Genomic DNA, 19,416 nt, shown 5'->3' with positions numbered 1-19,416 from the left:
AGAAATCTAATATTTAATTTTCTAAAATAACTTTAGGTTAACCGAAAAGAACAATCAAATCACAAGGAAAAATAAAACAAAAAAAAACACAACTCCGAAAAACATATTCGAAATACTAGAACGTAAGCATCTTGTATTTGGTATTATTTCCAAAAATAACTAGTATGATGCGGAAAGTAAAATTACTAGTTATACCTTTTAGAAAACCTCTTGATCTTCTACCGTAATCCTCTTCTAACCTCGGACGTTGTGTGGGCAACGATCTTCCGAGATGAGAAACCACCAATGAATCTTCTGTTAGGATCTTAGATGGCTAGAGGGGGGGTGAATAGCCTCTTCAAATTGTTCACGTTTCTTTCTACAAACTAGAGTTAGCGCAGTGGAAATAAGAACAAGAAACGAAAACAAGAAGATCAAACCTCAACGCGTCGATGTAACGAGGTTCGGAGATAAACTCCTACTCCTCGGCGTGTCCGTAAGGTGGACGAGCCCTATCAATCCGTCGGTGGATGAGTCCCCGGAGAACCGGCTAATAATCACTCCTTCTGGGTGGAGAAACCTCGCCACAATAACTTGCAACAACAAGATAGAAATACAGCAAGAAATACAAACGATATGAATGTAAAACGCCTTGCTTGCCTTCGACTGGTTTCCGTTGACGAAGCAGCAACTTCACGGAAGAACAGCAGCAGTTGACCAGCCGGGGAAGCTCACACGAAGCTTTAGAAACAAAGAGCTCAAAGCTCAAGAGCACAGCAGCACTCAGCAGGAAGAACAGGAAGAAGAGGAAGGGAACAGTAGCTCCTCAATCCCTTTTATAACCTGCGAAGAAGACACAGAAGAAACTAGCCGTTGCTACGCAACGGCTAGGACGTGGACCGATCAGGCTGAAGCCTGATCGGTCTGGGCCTTGCCTGATCGGTCGTGGGGACCGATCAGGCCCTGTGCTGATCGGTCCCCAGACCGATTAGAAGGCTTCACAGAGAGTTTGCCCAACTCTCTGTGTGGAATTTGATCGGTCCCTGGACCGATCCCACCTATCCCTGATCGGTCCCGGGGACCGATCAGGCTCCATGCTGATCGTTCCCCACAATCAATCCACTGATCGATTGTTCGGAGGTCTGTCGCGAAGACACACCCAATCGATCGGCTGATCGATCCAGCTTGATTTTGCCCAAACCAAGTCCCAAGTCTCCCAAACCAACATCCGGTCAACCTTGACTTGTTGGTACATCATGCTTAGCATCCGGTCACCCTTGACCAGCTAGGACTCTCTCACCAAGTGTCCGGTCAATCCCTTTGACCCACTTGGACTTTTCTCTTCGTGTCAAGTATCCGGTCACTCCCTTGACCTACTTGACCTTCTCAACACCAGATGTCCGATCATCCTTGATCCATCTGGATTTTCCCTTGCCCGGCTTCACTCACCAGGACTTTCACCTAGCTTCACTCACTAGGGTTTTCACACTGCCTAACATCCTAGTTAGGACTTTCTCACTGCCAGGCTCCACTCACCAGGACTTTCCAACTGCCTAACATCCCAGTTAGGACTTTCCCACTGCCTGGCTTCACTCACCAGGACTTTCCACACTGCCTAACATCCCAGTTAGGACTTTCTCACTGCCTGGCTTCACTCACCAGGACTTTCCAGCTGCCTAACATCCCAGTTAGGACTTTCCCACTGCCTGGCTTCACTCACCAGGACTTTCCACACTGCCTAACATCCCAGTTAGGACTTTTCCCGTGCCAAGTCTCCATACTTGGACTTTCCGCGTGCCAAGCTACCTGCTTGGACTTTTCCCCGTGCCAAGTCTCCGTACTTGGACTTTTCCAGTGCCAAGTCTCCATACTTGGACTTTTCGCGTGCCAAGCTACCTGCTTGGACTTTTCCGAGTCAGGTCAACCTTGACCTAAGGTTGCACCAACACTCTCCCATCAAAATACAACTCTTCTGGTTTTGTCAAACATCAAAATACAACTCGAGTCAGGTCAACTCAAGTCGGGTCAACCAGGTCAACCTTGACCTAAGGTTGCACCAACAATCTCCCCCTTTTTGATGTTTGACAATACCTTTTAAGTTAGGCTAATCCAATAGCCTCAACTTTCCTCATGCCACTAGGTAATGAAACATAAGTTACAACCTTACATTCTCCTTCTAAGAAGGCAACCTCCTTCTTAGATAATTAAGGTCTAACTTAAACCTTCATTCTCCCCCTATTGGCACACATCAACAAACTCTCCCCCTGAAGAGTAAGTTATCGTTGTTCACAACTTCACTCGTCGTGATCAACAACCTCTCCCACTAACTCCAATGTTCTTCCTTGAACATTCTCTAGACATTCTCCATTCTCCTTTTTGACACACACCAAAAGGAGTGAATCAAGGTCAAGAGTTTCTTCCTAATGAAAGTCCCATACCTTTCATTGAAACTCTTAATTTCCCCCTTGACACTAGAGTCAACAATTAACTTAGTGATAATCCCATATCACTTAAGTCTTTAGAGTAAAAACTCCCCCTAAAAGTCAACTCCCCCTTGACTAATAGATAAAACTCCCCCTAAAGGTCAACTCCCCCTTGACCATTGCACCAACAATGTCTTGGAGAGTTTCAAACCTTTAGAACTCTAATACACCACTTCCATAGCTGCAATTTCAGACAAAACAGTCGAAATTCAGCAGGTTGGCACGCCCTGATCGGTCACCAGACCGATCAAGGATTCCCTGGATCGGTCACAGTGACCGATCCAGCATCCCCTGGACCGATCAGGCAACCTCCTGATCGGTCCACAAGTCTGATATCAGATTTCTGATTTCTTCTCCCGAAATTCAGAAACCTCTAGAAAATCACAGAAAATTCAAAAAATTGTGAAATTTTGAGGATACATTCCTCATACTACATACTATCAAGGAAAAATAGTTTTCTATGAAAATAGCTTCCATTTTTAAATCTTGATACAAAGTTCAAAAACTTTGAAATAGTTCAAGTTTAAGTCATCTTTGTATCACTTAGCTCAATGATGAATGCTATCACTAGAAAAGCTTCATCAAGGTTTTTCAAATCAATTTTAAAATGATTTTAAACCATTTAATTTAGGACCATAATCTTAGGGCTAAATGTACATGACTTGTACAAATGCTTTCCCTATGATCCTCAATTTAGAATTAGGCTCATCTAGGTACAAGAGCTATGCACCTTGATCCTAACTCATCATCCTAATATCTCACACACATCTAAAGTGTATCAAACACATCCAAGTCAATTTTGATGTGAGATATGGGTTTAGATATCTTAGACTAAGGTCTCATGCATTTTCTAAACACAAATTTGATCTCAATATCAAAATATGTTTTTCATCCTTAAATCAATTCAATTGATTATTAATGCAAGAGATGATGACATGGCATAAAATGGTATCATAAATGAAAACATGTGCCAATGTCATGATGTCATGGCATAAAGTTTGAAACTTAAATAAACATGACATAAAAACTAGCCCAAGCATTATCATGACACTTCAAATGATAATAAAACTAAACATGATGTCATGACATGTGAGGGCAAACAATCATGGCAAGATTTAGCATAAATAAATATACCTAGATTACCTATCTAAGTATCCTTAACCACTTGGCTAACTTCAAATTTAATCCTAGATTGCCCCAAAATGCCAAAATCCTAATTTTGACACTTCTTGAACTCTAGATTAATTCATGTCACTTAAAGATCAAATTTATCCTCAAAACTTGGCATGTTTCATTTTTCCTCGAGAGTTCTCTAGATTTTCCCAAATTGTGCCAATTGAGATTAAAAATGAAATTTCCAATCTTTAGGCACATTTAACTCTTCAAAGGAGTAAATGATAATTCCATTTCATTTTCAAAAGTTCTCAAAACCTTGAAAATGCTCCTTGAGTGTCAATTTCCTCAAAGTTGGGTTAACTACCCTTCTAATCGGAGTTGACACTCTCTAACCCATTTATGGGGTAGAGAAGATGCTCCTAGGAACCCAATACCTATTTGAGCTCATTGGGTTCACTAAATATTCACTAGGGATAACTTCCCTAGCAACCCTCCTAATGACCCTCTTAGGCTTTAAAGCCTTGGTCATTTGGGACTCATCAAGATCAACTCTAGGGGTGACTCCCCTTGTGACCTTGGTGATGGTCTTCCTAGCCCTAGATTTTGTTCCATAATCGAATGGAACATTATGATAAGTGGGCTTGACCACTTGGGACTTAGGTTTGTGACCCAAACCTTTCTTGTCCTTGGGCTTTGAAATTTGACCCTTAGACCCTAGAGTTGACTTCTCCAAGTTCTTAAGAGCCTTTTCCAAAGTATCAAGTCTTGACCTCAAGACTTGATTCTCCTTCTCTAATACCTCAAGTTTTAATTTGTCATTGTTCTTTGAGGCATTCCTAGGCATGTGTCTAGATGATTTGGGATTTCTACCTAGGTTCTCCTTAACCTTAGATGAGTTAATCCTAGTGTTATCATTTCTAGCATTGTCCTTACCTAGACTAACATGCTTGGCACCTAAGCACATATATCGATTCCTACGATTATCATGTTTATCATTCTTGACAATTGCAATAAGACTACTAGCATGTATCTTATTAGAAGTGCAAGAATGAACCTTAGAGGATACCTTAGGGTTTGCCTTCGCTCCCCCTTTACACGTGCTTGGTCTTTTGTCCTTGTGAGATTGCCTCTCCCTCGGACATTGACTCCGATAATGTCTCCTTCGCTTGCATTGAAAGCACACCACGTGCTCCTTGCCCTTGCGTTTTGGGACTCCGACTTCCTTGATCTTTGGCGCCAGTGGAGTCTTCTTAGTCTTCTTTGAACACTTACTCTTATAGTGCCCAAATTCCCTACACTCAAAACACATTATATGCAATTTACTTGAATTTAAAGTGTTTGAGTTACCTAGGATTGAGGATGGATGGAGATGAGCTTTCTTCTTCATCCCTTCCGGAGGTAGATGCCTCTTCTTGCTCCGATCTTGAACAAGAGCTCTCCTCCTCTTCTTCCTTGGATGTTGAGTAGCCCTCAACTCCCAATTTGCTTCCTCCATAATGTGAGCTACTTGGCTCACTAGGCTCCTCTTCATGGAATTTTTCCAAATTGTTCCACAATTCCTTGGCGTTGTTGTACCTATCTATCTTGCACAAAACATTATTAGGTAAAGCAAATTCAATAATTTTTGTTACCTCGTCATTGATTTCGGATTGTCGGATTTGCTCTTTCGTCCACTCCTTCTTCTTGATAGGTTTTCCTTCCTCATCCATCGGGGGGGAAAACTCTTCTTGTACACAAAACCAATTTAACATATTAGTCCTAAGAAAATACATCATCCTTACCTTCCAATATGTGAAGTTGTCGTGAGACTCGTAGAAAGGTTGAATCGTGACATCTTCTCCATAGAGATCCATCTCTAGCCCGTGCTCCCCCGGGTGTTGATCCGTCGAAGAGCGGCCTCGCTCTGATACCACTTGTTAGGATCTTAGATGGCTAGAGGGGGGGTGAATAGCCTCTTCAAATTGTTCGCGTTTCTTTCTACAAACTAGAGTTAGCGCAGCGGAAATAAGAACAAGAAACGAAAACAAGAAGATCAAACCTCAACGCGTCGATGTAACGAGGTTCGGAGATAAACTCCTACTCCTCGGCGTGTCCGTAAGGTGGACGAGCCCTATCAATCCGTCGGTGGATGAGTCCCCGGAGAACCGGCTAATAATCACTCCTTCTGGGTGGAGAAACCTCGCCACAATAACTTGCAACAACAAGATAGAAATACAGCAAGAAATACAAATGATATGAATGTAAAACACCTTGCTTGCCTTCGACTGGTTTCCGTTGACGAAGCAGCAACTTCACGGAAGAACAGCAGCAGCTGACCAGCCGGGGAAGCTCACACGAAGCTTTAGAAACAAAGAGCTCAAAGCTCAAGAGCACAGCAGCACTCAGCAGGAAGAACAGGAAGAAGAGGAAGGGAACAGTAGCTCCTCAATCCCTTTTATAACCTGCGAAGAAGACACAGAAGAAACTAGCCGTTGCTACGCAACGGCTAGGACGTGGACCGATCAGGCTGAAGCCTGATCGGTGCAGGCCTGCGATGGTCGTGGGGACCGATCGCCTGTGCTGATCGGTCCCGCCGATTAGAAGGCTTCACGAGTTTGCCCAACTCTCGTGGAATCTGATCGGTCCTGGACCGATCCCACTCCGATCGGTCCGGGGACCGATCAGCCTCATCTTGATCGTTCCCGGCATCGATCAATAAGCCTGACCTTACATTTTTTATCCGATTGGTCACGGACCGATCGGATACACAACGTATCACCTTTGGATCGGTCGCAAGCCGATCCGAGCTTGGTTTTGCCCAACCAAGTCCCAAGTCTCCCAAACCAACATCCGGTCAACCTTGACCTGTTGGTACATCATGCTTAGCATCCGGTCACTCCCTTGACCTGCTAAGACTCTCCACCAAGTGTCCGGTCAATCTCTTTGACCCACTTGGACTTTTCTCTTCGTGTCAAGTATCCGGTCACTCCCTTGACCTACTTGACCTTCTCAACACCAGATGTCCGATCATCCTTGATCCATCTGGATTTTCCCTTGCCCGGCTTCACTCACCAGGACTTTCACCTAGCTTCACTCACTAGGGTTTTCACACTGCCTAACATCCTAGTTAGGACTTTCTCACTGCTTGGCTCCACTCACCAGGACTTTCCAATTGCCTAACATCCCAGTTAGGACTTTCCCACTGCCTGGCTTCACTCACCAGGACTTTCCCACTGCCTGGCTTCACTCACCAGGACTTTCCACACTGCCTAACATCCCAGTTAGGACTTTCTCACTGCCTGGCTTCACTCACCAGGACTTTCCAACTGCCTAACATCCCAGTTAGGACTTTCCCACTGCCTGGCTTCACTCACCAGGACTTTCCACACTGCCTAACATCCCAGTTAGGACTTTCCCCATGCCAAGTCTCCATACTTGGACTTTCCGCGTGCCAAGCTACCTGCTTGGACTTTTCCCCGTGCCAAGTCTCCGTACTTGGACTTTTCCAGTGCCAAGTCTCCATACTTGGACTTTTCGCGTGCCAAGCTACCTGCTTGGACTTTTCCGAGTCAGGTCAACCTTGACCTAAGGTTGCACCAACACTCTCCCATCAAAATACAACTCTTCTAGTTTTGTCAAACATCAAAATACAACTCGAGTCAGGTCAACTCGAGTCGGGTCAACCAGGTCAACCTTGACCTAAGGTTGTGTAACGGCCACCCTTCTATCTACTCTCTAGGGTGAACATTACTTATCTACTATCTACACATAACTGGTATTACCTACTTTTAACACTAGAAATGCTTTAATCCATTTGTATAAAACATATCACATATCTAATAGAACTTTAAACTGCTCTGATATTTTAATTTCTCTTTTTTTTTTTCTTACTATTTAAACATGCAAATAAGTGAAGCAACAAGCAAGTATAACATATAGACAAATGAAGCTTAAGTAACTCTACTGTTTGCTACATCCTTTAATTATCTTGCATTCATTTCATTCTATATCTTAACAGGAATGAAAAGGAATTAATCAACCCTACTGCTCATTCCTTTCAACAAGAACCGAACAGCACACATTGAATCATCTTCACTACAGCATAAATAAATACTGGATAGCAACAGTTAATACTACAGCAGAATATTGCTAATGGTAGATTTCCATTTAAGCTAAACTCATATCAGATACCAATATGCACATAAAAAATACTAATCTTATATCCACCGAATCATCCCCATGCCAATTTCCTACATAAAGCAAACTCATACAACATACCAGCAATCACATAAGGCTACTGAGCAGTCAAAACCGAATTTTCATATGTATTTTCTTCCATAAACAAACCTATATAAAATTTCCAGCATGCATAAAGACTTCTGAGCATTTAACCAAGCATTTAACCATCCGAATAATCCCAGCAACTTAACCTTCCAGCAGTTTAACATTCCAGCAGAGTAAGAAGATGGTAATGAGCATAAGCATTTACCAATTTATTGATTCTAACACATAAATGAAGCAATTTAAACACAACCTAGCATTTCAGAATAATTCTCTCTTTGCAGAAATTAAAAGAGCACTAGCAGGTATAACAATTCAGCAAAAATCCCAAGCTTCCATAAACAGCCCCCCCCCCCCCCCCCCACACACACACATCATCAACGTCTCCTTGTCGCCTTCCTCTATAACACTTTAGCTTTTCCTTTATTTTTATCTATATCTGCAGTAGGAGGAAAAGTAGTATCTATAAGCTAAAAGCTTAGTAAGTGCTTTCTACTCACAAAATCTGATAAGGAATGCATAAACATAAAAGAAAACAGGGAGTACATGCTCAACATGAAAATAGCAGATAGAACTACATCATGCATCTCTAAAGGAAACAACCATTTAACTTGCTAGAATTTGCAACTGAGATAAAAAGAGCTTGTTCTGTTTGTTTCCAAGGTAATTCTTATATACTTTAAAATAATATTCAACTTTACTTGGGCCCGGCATTGTACCACTTTGCGCGCCTTTCTTAATGAGAATTGAGGTAGCTAATCCCAAAACCATTAAGACACTTCTAGACCTTATGTCTAGGGGCAACTTGGAGCCCATCCCTTTGACCTTGTGTCCGGTACATGCCCTTTAAAAGTAAAATACTTTTCTTGATATCCTTCTTTAAATACTTCTTCTAATAACATGCCTTGGCATTTATTTATGTGCTTTGATTCTAAATTCTGGAATTTAGGATCAGATTGTGACTTAGTCTTTCTTTACTTGCACTTCTCTCATTTATTCATTGCACAAGAGATTCTAAAGCATATATCACTAATATAAGCCAGTACTTATTCAAACTAATCTCCACAGAGTTTTAAAAACAACTGTACTACTGGTAAATAACATGGTATATTGCAACCGAATTTTAACGGTCCATAACAAAACTGCATGGAAAAGTTTTCCCTAGTTAGGCTCATGGCAGTAAAAGTTTTCACATCTCAAGCTTGTATAGACTAACCCTATTTCGAGTCTTAACAGACCTTTAATCATGCTGTAACTTGAAGGGAAATCTAACTACTTAATCATGCTTGAATTGTAAGGTAACCCATCTAATTAGCATGTTGTGGTAATCAAGGAAAACCCTCAAAAATTTCTGTCCGTGCACTAAAAACACATCAACAGATTGAAACCAACTTAAACCAATTTGCTAAAGCAAGGGTCAAAAATCCGAAACATATGCTAGCATGAAAAAGGTTACTTTTGTTCATTTCACAACAAAATGCAAAACAAAACCCCGAGAGCTACTCCTACCGCAGGTGAGAAGCACTTACAATGGGTTCTTGGACTTACAACCGGAGAAAGAGATCTAGGGTTCGAATGAAGTGAAGGTTTCGGCTATCCTTTCCTATCCGCGTGTTCTCCTTGACGAGGAGACCACGAATCCGCGAATAACTCCCGAAGAGAAGTCCTCGCCGGTCACCGGAAATGAGCCCTAGCGTCGTCGCCCCCTTTTCGCCCGAGGAAGAAGAATCGCGCCGTCGGGAGAGAAAAGGAGAGGAAAGCTTTGGTTTAGGTCACGGGAACAACACTTAACCCTTTATAACCTAGGTGATTCGGTTCCACCTATAACTTAAATATATTTGTTCACACACTTGGTTAATAAAACGAGCTCAGCTCGGTTGGTTGGGCCGATTACGGCTTGGGCCCGAGAAGCTGGGTTCGAATCCTAGCTCTTGCACTTTGTGTTGTTTTTTTTTTTTTAAACCTCCTCCTCCCGGTAAAAATGCTAACCGGACTCCAAAAATTGCATAAAAATACTCTAAAAATTTCTAAAAATCCCTAGAATATTTTAAAAGTATTTTCAGACATTTTCAAAGATATTTAGAACTCAAAGTAAGGAAAATTTGGGTCGTTACAGGTTGCACCAACACCTTCTTCTCCTCCTAGCTAGGTTCGGCCAACACAAAGAAAGCTTCACCAAGGATGAAAGAAAAACACCAACCAAGCTCCAAGAGATGCAAGCTTTCTCTCCTTCTTCTTCTTCTTCTCCAAGTAGTATCCGGCCACCACAAAAGCTCCAAAGGAAGAGAGAGAGGTTCGGCCACCACAAAGAGGAAGAGGAAAAGAGAGGATGGTCGGCCACACCAAAGAATAAGAGAGGGAGAGAAATAATAGAAGTTGTACCTCATGAAGGCACCCCTACCCCTTCTTTTATATTCCTTGGCTTTGTCAAATAAGGAAATTTATTTATAATAAAATTTCCTTAACTTTATTTGACAATAATTAATTAATAAAATTTCCTAATTAATTGAATTGTGGACGGCCACCTCATGGAGAACAAATAAGCCAATTTTTAATCAACAATTAAAACTTCCTTATTTGTCTTTGAAAATTTTAAAAAATAAAATTTTCCTTTAAAATCCCTTCATGGTTGATAAAAAGAAATTTCTATAATTTTAATTTTCAATCATGTGAATAATTTTTAAAGAGAAAAAAATAAAATATCTTTCCAATCTACAAATAAGGAAAGAGATCTAATCTCTTTCTTTAATCTTTTGTAGATCCTTTTAAGAGAGATATTTTAATTTTAATTCTCTTTAATAAATTATATCTTCCATATAACAAAAATTAAAATTAAAAATCCTTTTTAATTTAATTATGGCCGGCCCTCTCTAGCTTGGGTTCAAGCTAGGGCCGGCCACCCTAAACCATGCTTAGGCCGGCCCTAGCTTGATTCCAAGCTAGCTTGGCCGGCCCCCTTTAGGTGGGTATAGAAGGTGGGTATAGGTGGGTATAGTACTCTATAAATAAGTGGCTACGATAGGGACCGAGAGGAGGAATTGGTTTTGGTCTCCCGATAAAATTAAGCATCTCGTGTTCGCCCCGAACACACAACTTAATTTTATCAATAATAATTCATTCCACTAGAGAACTATTATTGAACTACCGCACCAATCTCAAATTACATTTTTGGGCTCCTTCTTATTATGAGTGTTTTAGTCTCCCTATGTTTAAGATATCGAATGTCCACTAATTAAGTGAGTTACTGACAACTCATTTAATTAATATCTTAGTCCAAGAGTAGTACCACTCAACCTTATCGTCATGTCGGACTAAGTCCACCTGCAGGGTTTAACATGACAATCCTTATGAGCTCCTCTTAGGGGACATTATCAACCTAGTATCTCTAGGACACAGTTTCCTTCTATAATCAACAACACACACTATAAGTGATATCATTTCCCAACTTATCGGGTTTATTGATTTATCGAACTAAATCTCACCCATTGATAAATTAAAGAAATAAATATCAAATATATGTGTTTGTTATTGTATTAGGATTAAGAGCACACACTTCCATAATAACCGAGGTATTTGTTCCTTTATAAAGTCAGTATAAAAGAAACAACCTCAAATGGTCCTACTCAATACACTCTAAGTGTACTAGTGTAATTATATAGTCAAGATAAACTAATTCCTAATTACACTACGACCTTCCAATGGTTTATTCCTTTCCATTTTGGTCGTGAGCTTCTGTTTACAATTTATAAGGTACTGATAATATCATCTTCTATATGTGACACCACATACTATGTTATCTATAATATAAATTAGTTGAACAACTACAAACAAATGTAGATAAATTGACCAAATGTGATTCTTTATTTAACATAAATGTTTACAAAAGCTTAGGCTTTCAGTATACACTCTAACATCCGCAATGTAGTCCGGGACCATAATCACATCGTCGGTTTCCTATTTTTCACCCCCACCGCACCACTGTCCATTATTCACTCCTCCCTGATGTCCAAATCTAAGGGTCCGGCTACTTCAGTGCCCTCAACTCCGAGCGGTGGTAGACACATCAAGGTTATCCTCCATCTGTCAATCAACGAGTGTCGCCAACTAGACGACGTCGCACCATGCTCCCCGTAGCATCAAATCACCATCCAAGGTCCTCTAGCACAAGTCTGAGTAGATGCTAGAGCCCGAGCATCGACAATCTTGCCCGGGGAGCTTGCTAATAGTTTCTCCCATAAATCGACTGGTAAGTTCATTAAAGTATTTTCTTTGCTTTTCCCGATCGACACTAACTAACTCCATTTGGCTTGCAATTTTGGGTGGAGAGTATGGTTATGTGTCAGCGGTTGGCCTTCCTCGAGCATGAGAACCAGCAGCTTCAAGTGTCGGTCGAGCAATCGAACACCTAACGGAGTCAAGTTGAGTAGTTAACCGCTGAGGTTGCCCAACTAAAAAAGACTTGGACATGAGATCCAAGCAACTGTTGGGGTTCGAGCAGACGCTTTCAGTTGAAAAGAACAAAAGTCATGATCAAGCACTCTAACTCGACCAGCTAACCAAGCAAGCCCATCACTTCAAGTTGAAGATAAATTCTGTCAATGCCAGAAAACTCTGAGCCATTGAAGATCTAGAAATCAAGAACAATGAGGCTCGGGTCTTGGCATAAAAACTAAAAGAGGCAGAAGAATCCCTTGCGGCCGAGCAGGTCAGTCGAACAGCGGAGCAAGCAGCGAGTGAGCTCCAGCTCGAGGAGGAAAAATGAACAATCGATGAGCAAGCTACCAAGCTAGTTGCACTGAAGGCTGAGTTGCAGGCGTCCCAGGCTGCTTTTAACCCGATCTGCAAGAATCTTTCTGGATGAAGTACCTTTGCTCCTCGGAATTCAACGAAATGTTTATCGACCAGACACTCCGCCTTTTTTACTATAGTATCGATAGGACCCTCCAACAGTTGAAGGATAGTGGCTACATCTCCCCTGATTTACCAAACAAAATTATAAAGAGGGAGAAGATATCATATTCGCTTCCCAAAGACGTGCTTGACTACTTGGCATAATTTCTTATTTAAGTTTTTCACCCTTTTCTTGTACTGCCAAGCGCAACTTGTAAAAATTTTCTAAATATGAATCAATGCATTTCTGTTTGGCTCTCTAGAGCTCTTTGTTTTTTAAACTTATCCTTCACATAAGAGACTTGGCTTTGTATACCTATCTATGTAACATGTAGAACGTAAGTTGAGCTCGCCCATACTACGATCAAACGGCTTGCGAGTCTTCGACACTTAGCGCGAGGGCTCCGCTCGCTTATAACACGGTCGAACGACACGTGAGTTTTTTACACTTAGCATGAGTTATTAGCTCACTTATAACTCACCAGAAAGGGTCGAGAGTTTTTGACACTTAGCACAAGGACTTTGCAAGCTTATAACTCGCCCAACCGGGTCGAGAGTCTTTGACACCTAGTGTGAGGGCTTTGCTCGTTTATAACTCGCCCGACCGGGTCAAGAGTCTTTGACACTTTAGCACGAGGGCTTCATTCGCTAAAACATGGCCAAACGGCACATGAGTCTTTGACACTTTAGTGCAAGGGCTTCGCTTGCTTATAACACGGCCGAACAGCTCGTGAGTCTTTGACACTTTAGTGTGAGGATTTCGCTCACTTATAATATGGCCGAACTGCTTGTGAGTTTTTGACACTTTAGCGGGAGGGCTTCACTCGCTTATAATACGGCCAAACGGCTCATAAGTCTTTGACACTTTAGAACGAGGGCTTCACTCGCTTATAACACGGTCGAACGACATGTGAGTCTTTAACACTTTAGCACGAGGACTTTGCTCACTTATAACACAGCCAAACGACGCGTGAGTCTTTGACACTTAATAATTTTTCTTCAAAAACTTCCTGCATTCATTGAACTAATATTCTTACATATTACATAAATTTATTCATAAACTTACTACCCGGTCCGATAAGGCTATAGATGGTTCGTGCTCCATAATAATAAGATCCTGAGCTGGGCTTCAAATTGCTTTGTACGGTTCATCCCATGGGGTCTCCAGCTTGGTTACGTCGCCGACCAGCTCCAAACTAAATTGCTGACCTGGAAAGATCTTGGAATCACCCTCCGATTGTAGTTCTGTTTCATCCTCTATCGGTACACCATTAGCCGAATGGTCGCTTTATCTCTAACTTTGTATATTAAGTCTAACTCCATGAGACGCCGCTCGGGATTTTCTTCATTTTAGTAACACACCCGATCGAACTCAATTCCCATCTTGACAGGCACTAATGCTCCCCCCCCCCCTCCCGCGCGCGCGAGTATAGTAGGTGGAATGGGGTTATGCCAGTAGCTTCCCTAGGCATTGTGCAGTAAGCCCGCAGTATGCTCGGCAGTTCATCTACCTATCTTCCCCCTACGTGGTCGAGTCGAGTCTAGAGTCCTCTGAGGATCTCTCTATTGGTGACTTCCGCCTGGCCATTGCTTTCTAGGTAAGTTACTGAAGTGAAGGTCTGCGTAATATCATTGCTGGCACACCATTCTCTGAGCCTCCGTCCTTGAAATTGACTTCCGTTGTCGAAGACAAGTTTGTGTGGGACGTCAAACTGACATATAATGTTTTGCCACAAGAACTTGATGACAATCTGATCGGTTATCTTGGCAAGCGGCTCGGCCTCTACCCATTTAGAAAAGTAATCTACTACCACAAGAAGGAATTTTCTCTGTCTAGTCACCATGGGGAAGGGTCCGACAATGTCCATACTTCACTGGTCGAATGAGCAAGAGACCACAAATGCCTTTAGCTCCTCAGTGGGCCTATGTGATATATTCTAATATTTTTGATAAGATAAGCAGGTTGCTACCGTCCGAGCAATGCCCACTTGCAAAGTATGCCAGAAATACCCTGCCAATAGGATTTTCCTTCCCAACGAGAGGTCGCCCAAATGACTGCCATAAGAGCCTTGGTGAGCTTCTTGCAAGATGTACTGAATGTCCTTTGCCTCGATGCACTTCAACAGGGTCTCAAGATAGCCCTTTATATAAGTGATCTCCAACTAATGTAAATTGTCCGACTCTCTTTTTTATTAACCGAGTCTACTCCCGGTCGACTGGCACGCTGCCCGATCGGAGGGACTCAATCATAGGAGTCTGCCAATCACTAGAAGTCTCCCCTTCGGTTAGCCTCTCAATGTGAGCTACCAACATTATTTGCTTGATCATCTTATCCAGGACTATAGGGGTTAAGGAACTTGCCAATTTTGCCAACTCATCCACATATTGATTCTTCGCTTGGAGGATTTTTTAGATAATTACTTTTTGAAATCTGGCTTTTAATTTTTCATAAGCCTCCACAGATAGCCTTACCTAGGCATTGCTTATTTCAAAAGTTCCCGATAACTGCCGTGTTGCTAGTTGCGAGTCTGAGTGGATAAGGATTCGGGTGGCTCCCACGTGCCAAGCTGCTTGCAGTCTGGCGATCAACGCTTCGTACTCTGCCTTGTTGTTTGTGGCTCAATAGCCCAGTTGAACAGATGGTTGCATTCGATCTTCACGTGATGATATCAGAAGTATGCCAACGTCGCTGCCTTACCGAGTAGACAACTCATCCACGTATACCTTCCAAGTTGCCTCTGGCTCGGTATTCTGTACCTCAGTCACAAAATCGCCTAAGGCTTGCGCCTTGATCACTGACCTATGCTGATACTATATGTTGAACTCGCTCAACTCCGTGGTCCATTTGATTAGCCTGTCAAATGTTTCGAGGTTGAGGAGAACTCTTCCTACAGTACTGTTAGTCAGCACAATTATTGGATGCGACAAAAAGTATGGGCATAACCTTCGAGCGGCGAGGACTAGCCCGTACGCCATTTTTTCAAGACATGTGTAGCGGCATTCAACATCTTTCAATATGTGGCTCAAAAAGTACACCAACTGTTGTTCAACTTCATTCTGTCACACCAACATTGAGCCGACTGTTCACTCTGTGGATGATAAGTACATCTAGAGTGGCTCGCCAGCGATGGGCTTTGCTAATACAGGTAAGAAAGTTAAATAACTTTTGAGCTCCTCCAGTGCCTTATCACACTCGACGCCCCATTAAAACTTCGTAGCTCAACATAAAACCTTGAAGAAAGGGTGACTCCGATCGAACGACTTGGATATGAACCTCAATAAGGTGGTAATTTGTCTGGTCAGCCGTTGAACTTCCTTCGGGTTACATAGAGGGGGCATGTCTTGGAGAGCCTTCACTTTGCTTGGATTTGCTTCGATCCCTCGCTTGGTCACGATGTAACCAAGGAAATGTCTGCTCCTTGCTCCGAATAAACATTTACTTGGATTGAGCTTGATTTCATACCTTCTCAACATTCGTCAAATCTCTTCTATGTCTGCACAGAGGTCGACAACTCAGAGGAATTTTAGCAAAATATCATCAACATATACCTCAACGTTTTAGTCGATCTACCTTCGGAACACCTTATTCATCAGCCCCTGGTAGGTGGCTCCAGTGTTCTTCAGGCCGAACGACATGACATTGTAGCAAAAGGTCCCGTCAGCCATGATAAAACTAACCTTCTCTTGATCCTCCTTTGCGAGCGACACCTGATAGTAATCCTAGTACACATCTAGCATGCAGATTAGCTCATAGTCAGTCGTGGAGTCCACCATCTGATCTATGTGCGACAACGGGTAGTAGTCTTTCGGGCAAATCTTATTTAGATCATGAAAGTCGATACAAACTCGCCATTTGTTATCTGGCTTGGAGATTAATACAACATTGGCGGGCTAGCTCGGGAACTGAACTTCGCGGATGTGTCCAGCCTCAAGTAACTTATCTACCTTCGTTCAGATGATTTGATTCTGCTCCGCACTGAATTCTCTTTTCTTCTATTTCACCAACCTTGTGTCCGGTCGGACGTGTAGTTCGTGTTATACGACACTCGGTGAGATTCCAGGGAGCTCATGAGTCACCCATGAGAACATGTCGTGATTTTTCCTTAGACAGGCAACCAACTCCGTCTTCTTTTCTGCACTCAGATCGACGACTATGAAAGTAGTGGCCTTCAGCCGAATAGGATGCACTTAGACCTCTTCTTTTTCGTTGTAGATGAATGCAAGAGGCTCTTCTATAATTGCATTTACCTCTAACCTTTGAGCCTTCTAAGCGGCATGTGACTCAGTATTGACCATTTCGACGTAGCATCGCTGAGCTGCTAGCTGGTCGCCTTTAACTTCTCCAGCCAAGTTATCCATGGGAAACTTGATCTTCTGGCATAATGTGGATACGACCGCTCGGAACTGGTTCAGCACTGGTCATCCTAGTATGACATTGCAGGTGGATGGGGCGTCCACCACAATGAAATTTGTCGTCCTCATCCGTCGGAACAGCTCCTCCCCGAGGGATATGGTCAGCCGAGCTTGGCCAATCGACAACACTTCATTGCCCATGAACCCATATAAGGGCATTGTCATGGGCTGGAGCTCACTCCACTCGATTTAAAGCTGCTTGAATGCCTTTTTAAATATGATGTTCACCGAACTTCCTATATCCACGAAAGTACAGTGAATATTATAATTAGCAAGTGTTGCCCTGATGATCAAGGCATCATCGTGCGGGACCTCTACTCCCTCTAAATCCTGGGGACCAAAACTAATCTCCAGCCTCGCTGCTTTCTCTTTGCTACACCCGACAACGTGTATTTCCAGTCATCGGGCGTGGACTTTCGAGCCCTGTTGGAGTCACCGTCAATCGGGCCTCCCATAATCATATTGATGTAGCCCCAAGCGGCATTGCTTCGGTTCTCTTTTTCCCAGTCCGACGGGCGTGACCACTTGGTAGGTGCCCATGCAGGCCCCTCGTATTCTCTCCATGGGGGCTGCTATCAGTGCTGCTTATCTCCCAATCTGCTTTCCTCTCGCTGTCCTCCTGATCGGCTATGATGGCGGCGATCAGGTGTCTGGGACCGGTGGCAATTGAAGGTGTCAGTCAGTGTGGCTTCGGTTTGAGTTGATAGGAGTCTCTGGTGTTGTGTGTTGGTGACCGATGATAGGAACAGAAGAGCAGCGTCCACGGTCTAGGCTCAGCGATCTTCTCCTGCTTGGCCTCCACATGCTAAAACGTGTGAGTTCGAGGCTCTGGGTGTTGCTGCAAGGTGCCCGCTCGGGCCCCCTTAGGTGGCTAGCCGCTTGGCGCTTCGGGACAACGGCTGGCTCGAGGATTACTTCTTTCTTCCTGAGCCGCCTGGACCTCTTCGACGTTGATGTACTCAGTAGCTCGCCCGAGCAAATGATTGAAGTCTCTAAGGGGTTTCCGGATGAGTGATTGAAAGAACTCTTCTTCTACAAGTCTTTGGGAGAAAGAACTTATTAAGATTTTCGGAGTGACTGATGGAACTTCCATGGCCACCTAAAAACCTTTTAATATAGGCCTGTAATGCTTCCTTGGGCCCTTACTTGACAGCGAACAGGTTGATGTTAGTCTTATGATAGCAGTCGCTACTTGCAAAGTGTTGGAAGAACGTCGTTCGAAAGTCCTTAAAGCTACATATTGATCTGATTGGCAGCCATATGAACCATCTCTGGGTTGATCTGGAGAGCATGGTGAAGAATACCCGACATTTGACTCCATCGGTAAATTGGTGAAGTATGGTCATGTTATCAAATTTGATCAGGTGATCTTATGGGTCGGTTGCTCCTGTGTATTCCCCGATCGTCAATGGCCTATAGTGTTGCGGCAGTTGGTCATCCACGATCTCCTGGGAGAACTGTCGATTGATCTGCTCGGGGGAGTCGTCGAGTCGGGGCGCTTTCCCTTTCCGTTTGTATCGGGCGAGCGCGTCCTTTGATGAGGAACTTTGCAATTTTTCCGCTCGGCCTTACTCTTTTGATGGCGTACGAAATACGCACGGTGATAAGGGATCGGCATGTCCGACACTTCTCCAAAGGCGTCGGTCAGCCTGTTGTTCAGCTTGTGAATTATTGGGTTTTTTGGTCAGCTCCTTGGATCAGCTTGCTGACCCATCCTTGAGACTTGATAATCAGCTGCTGCCTGCTGCTTCTCTACCATCTTTGCCACTTAGACTTGTATCAACAGCTCCAGGTCCTTTGTGTTAGCATCACAGTGGTGAGTTGTTCAACGTCTTCCATCTTTTCATTTCGGATGCAAATGAAGTTTTCACTAACGACGTCAAATTTGTTCCTGTCCGAATGCGAAGAAGACAGAAAGCTGGGGATGTGATTAGAAGTTTGACATGGCGAAGACTTTATGTGCTCCTACAACAAAAAGCGTTAGTGCCGAGCCGGGAAGGGGTTCCTGGTGTTGGCTCTCGAATACTCAAGTCAGTGTTCGACGATGTAGAAAATAGTAGGATTGTTGCAACAAAAGTGTGTAGAATTATGAAGTTACACATACCTCTTCCTATATATGGGAACATCTTTTTATAATGTCACTGTAGTGCTTATGCACACATCTCAAAGCGTACACCCGTTTTCCCAAGTGTTCTATGAAAAGACAAGCCAAAAAGTGTCTCTGTCATCTTTCCTTAAGTGAGCAAGCATATCTTTGATATAACGCCTGGAAGCT

The sequence above is a fragment of the Zingiber officinale genome, chromosome 9A, assembly GCF_018446385.1.
Source record: "Zingiber officinale cultivar Zhangliang chromosome 9A, Zo_v1.1, whole genome shotgun sequence".
NCBI classification, from domain to species: Eukaryota; Viridiplantae; Streptophyta; class Magnoliopsida; order Zingiberales; family Zingiberaceae; genus Zingiber; species Zingiber officinale.
Note: the sequence above shows the minus strand (reverse complement) of the source record.